The sequence below is a fragment of the Hipposideros armiger genome, unplaced genomic scaffold (assembly GCF_001890085.2).
Source record: "Hipposideros armiger isolate ML-2016 unplaced genomic scaffold, ASM189008v1 scaffold_57, whole genome shotgun sequence".
Classification (NCBI taxonomy): domain Eukaryota; kingdom Metazoa; phylum Chordata; class Mammalia; order Chiroptera; family Hipposideridae; genus Hipposideros; species Hipposideros armiger.
The window spans coordinates 3,187,001-3,193,165 of record NW_017731407.1 but is presented as its reverse complement, the minus strand read 5'-3'; positions in this window follow the sequence as shown (position 1 = coordinate 3,193,165).

Here is a 6,165-nt window from a genome sequence, read left to right as displayed (position 1 = left end):
AAAAAAGAAGTACAAATTGGTAGTTACAAAGAAATTACAGGGATGTAAAGCATAGGGAATATAGTCAATAACATGGTAATAACTATGTATAGTGCCAGGTGGGTACTAGACTAGTCAGGGGGATCACTTCTTAAATTATATAAATGTCTTACACCTAAAATTAATATAAAATAATATGAATGTCAACTGTAATTGAAAAATCTTAAAAGGGGGAGAAGGTAAAGGAGAACAAGAGGTTCAAGTTTTCAGGTATAAAACAAATAAGTCATGGGGATGTAATGTACAGCATGGGGAATATAGTATTGTGATAGCTTAGTACAGTGTCAGTTGCTGGACTTATGGTGATCACTTCTTTAGGTTATACAAATGTTGAACAACTATTATGTACACTTGAAACTAATATAACATTACATGTTAGCTATGTATATTTATATTTTAATAAAAATCTTAAGAAAAAAGCAAAGTCAAGGATAAAAAAGTACAATTCAGATACTGAAGTGTCTATTTCCAGCATCTCCATTGTACAAAAGCTTCTGCACACTGAAGCTAAAAGTATTTTCTGTCATTACTCTTGAAATAAATGCAAGAGAGGATTATTGAGCTACATTCCAAGGTCATTCTATCCAACCTCTCCTAAAACAATAGCTACATTTTCCCACCCTGTTTGAGCTTCCTATTTAATAAGTTGACAATTTCCAAATATCTAAAATTTATTAATTTTAATGGCTTTAGCCATAAAATCTCAGGCCCAGCTTCCCAAGTCACAAGTCAGAAAATCATCAAGACACCACCCTCGCATATTCCACTTCCCAGCTCAAAATGGGAGTATCATAACCAAATCCAAAGGTACTCTCTTTCCCCTTGGATGTTCCAAAGCAAAGATATTCCTCCTAAATGGAAAAGTGATTTGAAAGCCTCAAAACCTTGAGACAAGGCAGGAAGGTCTAACCCAGATCTTTCTAAATAAAGTATTACTGTTATCTTTGTAGAAACTCAAGCTGTGCCTACTGTGCTCTACTGATAAAAATCTTATCTGAATAGCAAAGTAGAATTCTGGACTACATATTCTGTTTGGTTATTTTGTCAGCCCTCAACTCAATTAATTGTCTACATACTGTTCCAGTTATCACATGTTCCCCAAGCAGCAATTAATACTATCTGCCATGTATTTGTTTCAGGCTGTTGTGAGCTAAATTGTGTCTTCCCCAGCTCCCCAATGTTCATATATCGAAACCCTAACATCCAATGTAATCATATTTGGAGGCGGGGCCTCTGGGAGGTAATTAGGTTTAGATTAGGTAAGATTATTGCCTTCAAATAAGAGGAAGACAGAGATCTCTCTATCCATGTGCGCACACTGAGGAAAGATCATGTGTGCACACAACGAGAAGGCAAGTATCTACAAGCCAGGAGGAGAACTTTCATTAGGAACTGAATCTGCTGGTACCTTGATATTGGACTTCCCAGCCTCCAGAACTATGAGAATAAATTTCAGTTATTTAAGCCACCCTGTCTGTCTATGGTATTTTGTTATAGCAGCCTGACTGACGAAGATAGAGACACTATACTAAACATTTTATGCTCATTATCTCATTTATAATTTATAAAAATCCCATCAGGAGACGCCATATTCCACATTTTACAAATGAGGAAACTAATAGTTACATCAAATAGCTCTTCAACCTGAAGAAAGCGAAGTGGCAGAGCTGGATTTCAAAAATGCATTTTAATGGTGTAGATGCCAGACCATGGGACTGTACACTTGAAGCTGAAGCTAAATAATACTGAATGAGAGGGGTAGTAGCTTGGGGGAATGGGGTTATCACTTTCTGAGGGGTATAAATGCCTAACTACTACATTGTTTTGTACACCTGAAATTAATAAAAGAAATGTATCTTCACTCTGAATCATGCTGCTTAGTACACAGTAAACACCAAATGATTGAATTGAATACCTCCTACTTCTTTCTTCTACTTCAGCTTTTAAAACTGTCAGTTCATGTGTCTCTCTTCATCAAGCAGCCAGATGTTCCTTGAGGGCCAACATTATTGTACTATTAGTGTCTGACACATAGCAGGTGCTCAATAGCAAAATGAATGAATAAATAAATGAAATCTATGTGAATCCATACTTAGTGGGTATATTAGTTTACTAGATTTGTCATAACAAAGTACTACAAACTTGGTGGCTTAAACAACAGAAATTTATTGGCTCATAGTTCTGGAGGCTAGAAGTAAAAAATGAAGGTGTAAGCAGGGTTGGTTTCTTCTGAGGGCTATGAGAGAAGGATTGCCAAGCCTCTCATGTTGGCTTGTAGATGGCCAACTTCTCCCTATGTTTCTTCACGTCATCTTCCCTCCATGTACATCTCCATGTCCAAATTTCTTATTTTATAAGGACACCAGTCATATTGGATTAGGGCCCACCCTAAAGACCTCATTTTAACTTGATTACCTCTATAAAGACCATATCTCCAAATAAGTTCACATTATAGGTACCTGAGGTTAGGACACTCACATATAAATTTGAAAGGAAAAACAGTTCAACTCATAACAATGGGTATAATGACGTTCTCCATTTGCAGCACAGCTGGCTACAGTACAATTTAGCTGTTTGAAGGACATGGGAGGTATGTGCAGGGGCCGCTGAGCTTCAGAAATGCCCTAATCTCACAGTAAAAGAGATAGCAATTGAATATGTTAAATCTTAGCTCAATTATTTACAGTAGACTCTAACCCTCTGGCAGTCCCTCTATAAACTAAACTATAAAAATGTTTAAGGTGTCATTTTTATGATCAGTCCTCCATCACCACATCTTCATTCAAGTTGGTTCCCATGGTGTGACTGAAGTCATCATAAGCATTTTCTGTTCTCCTCAATTATTCTCTCCAGGTCCTTATTTGTATTGCAAAGATAAACTCCACTCGCAGGACGGCATTCTCTCCAGCGACTTCTGAGATGATCAGGGNGAGATGCAGAAGGGGCTGGTCCCACACCTCACATGTCACCATTAAAAACCAGGAGGGATATCTTGGCTGTGGTGGTCCCACTCTGAGGAGTGAGGGGTCCCAGCCCCTCCCTAGCCCAGGGTTTCAGTGCCAGGGAGAAAAGTCCACATAACTTCTGGTTGTGAAAACCAGCAGAGATTGTGGCTGAGTGAGACAGAGGGCAGCTGCACTCCCAGGTGCTCCTCTTAAAGGGACTCACTGATGGACTCACTTGCTCTGAGCTGCATCACTGGGGCAGCAGCTCAAAAGGCACCTGGGATACAAAGGGAGGAACTCAATTGTCTGGGTTCAGGGTGAAGAATGGAGGGGCAGCTTTCTCCCAGATGGAGGAGCTGGCAGAAGCCACTTTTGTTTGTTGAGCCCTCCCTGCTCCCAGGATGCAGACCCAGTCAGGCGCTGTATCTGAGCCTTGATCAAACTGTCTATCATCTTTCATCCTACCTGCCCTAATGATTCCCTGAGACCCCACCCCACTCAACTTTCGGGCACACCCAAGTCTCCTCCAGTGGCTTTTCCCTATACACAGCCTGCCGTGGTCATGCTATGGACTTTCCCAGAATCTCTTAAAGCCTCACAAAACCCAAACAAGCAGCATCTGGGTTCGATGTGTGCCATACCTCTGGCTGAGCAGCCATAGACTGGCACTAGCGACAGCCCACCTTGGTTCATGGCTTGGCCTCTTGAGGTACCTCCAAGCACAGCACAGGTAGCAGCCATCTCTGGATTTCTTTGTGGTTCATGCCAGATGGTCCCCAGGCAGCACACAGACTGCTGCTGAACTTGGCCCCTAGAAGGCCCCTGGGATGACAGGCCTAGTGGCGCCAGCTTCAGACTGGGTCAGAACATTACCCAGCCACCTCCAAAGATGACACACCCAAAGTACAGACTGGACAGGCATCAGAGCCCCACCACAGCGAACCCTGCTATGTAGGGTCAATGCCTACACAAAAGCTCTTCCACTATCGTCACAGCCAGTTCTTAGAACCAATCAGCTTGAGGGTCAATCCCTCTCACTGACATGCAAACAGCAACCAAGTTCAAACTACAACAAGAGGGCACACACAATACAAGAAATATACCTGGAGCACCCAGCTGTGGTGAACAGGAAGACTGCACCACGGGTCTCACAGGACAACTACTACATAAGGCCACTCTACTAAGACTGGGAGACATAGCAGCCTTACATATAAACCAACACAGGAAGGCAGCCAAAATTAGGAGGCAAAGAAACATGTCCCAAATAAAAGAACACAACAAAGCTCCAGAAAAAGAACTAAACAAAATGGAGGCAAGCAATTTACCAGACACAGAGTTCCAAACACTGGTTATAAGGATATTGAATGATCTCAGGGATCACTTCAACAAAGAGATAGGAAACATAAAAATGGAGATAGGAAACATAAAAAAGAACCAGTCAAAAATAAAGAATAACAGAAATGAAAAATACATTACAGAAAATCAACAATAGATAAGATGAAGCAGAGGATCAAATCAGTGATTTAGAAGATAAGGTAGCAAAAAATACCCAATCAAAGCAGCAAAAAGAAAAAAAGAACCAAAAATAATGAGGAGAGTTTAAGGGGCCTCTGAAACAACATCAAATGTACCAACATTCGCATAATAGGGGTACCAGAAGAAGAGAGAGATGAAAGGATTGAAAACCTATTTGAAAAAATAATGACGAAAGCTTCCCTTACCTGGCAAAGGAAATAGATATACAAGCTCACAGAGCTCAGAGAGTCCCAAACAAGATGAACCCAAAGAGTCCAACACCAAGACACATCCTAATTAAAATGCCAAAGATTAAAGACAAAGAAAGAATTCTAAAAGCTGAAAGAGGAAAGTAGTTAGTTACCTACAAGGGCGCTCCCATAAGACTATGGGCTGATTTCTCAACAGAAACTTTGCAGGCCAGAAGGAATTGGCAGAAAATATTCAAAATGATGAAAAGCAAGGACCTACAACCAAGATTACTCTATTCAGCAAAGCTATCATTCATAATCAAAGCACAGAAAAAAGCTTCCCAGTGAAGAAAAAGCTAAAGGAGTTCATCACCACCAAACCAGTATTACAAAAAATCTTAACGTGGAGTATAGTGTGGGAGTGGAGTCAAGGGATTTGTAATAGATGTATGATATTGGGGGGAAATGGGGTGACGGATTGGGGAAGGGGGGTTGTCACTTCGAGGGGTAAAAAGTATCACTATTGCACAGTGTTGTACAGCTGAAACTAATTCTAAAAAATGTATATTTCATAATAAAAAATAATTTAATAAAAAAAAGAAAAAATCTTAGAGGGACTTCTTTAAGATAAAAAAATTAAAAAAATATATACACACACAAAATATGAATAATAAAATGGCAATAATTATATATTTATTAACAATCACTTTAAGTGTAAATGGATTAACTGCTCCAAAAGGCAGCATGGCTGAATAGTTTAGAAAACAAGACCCTTACATATACCACCTACAAGAGACTCACTTCAAATTAAAAGACACACAGATGGAAAGTAAAAGAATGGGGAAAAGATATTTCATGAAAATGGAAACAAACAAACAAAAAGCTGTGGCAGCAATACTTATACCAGACAAAACAGAGTTTAAACAAAGGCTATAACAAGTGCTAAAGAAGAACCTAGTAATCCCACTTCTGGGTAATTATCTGTAGAAACCCAAAATGCTATTTCAAGGGGACATGTGCATCCACATATTCTTTGCAGCATAGTTTACAATAGTCAAGATGTGGAGGCAGCCTGGGTGTTTGTTGATGGATAAATGGATAAAGAGTAGATGGTACATATATATATACAATGGAATATTACTCAGCCATGAATGGGAATAGATTCTTGCCAACTGTGGCAGCTTGGATGGAACTGAAGGGTATTGTGCTGAGTGAAGTATCTCAGACAGCAAAAGACAGATGCAATGTGATTTTGTGTATATGTGAAATCTAAAGAACAAAATAAACAAACAAATGAAACAGAAACAAACTCAGATACAGAGAACATTTTGATGGTTGTCAGACAAGAGGGGAGTTGGGAATGGTGAAAAGGGGGAAGAGATTAAGAAGTACAAATTGGCTGTTACAAAGTAGTCATGGGGGTGTAGGGTATAGGATAAGGGATACAGTAAATAATATAGTAATAACTATGTATG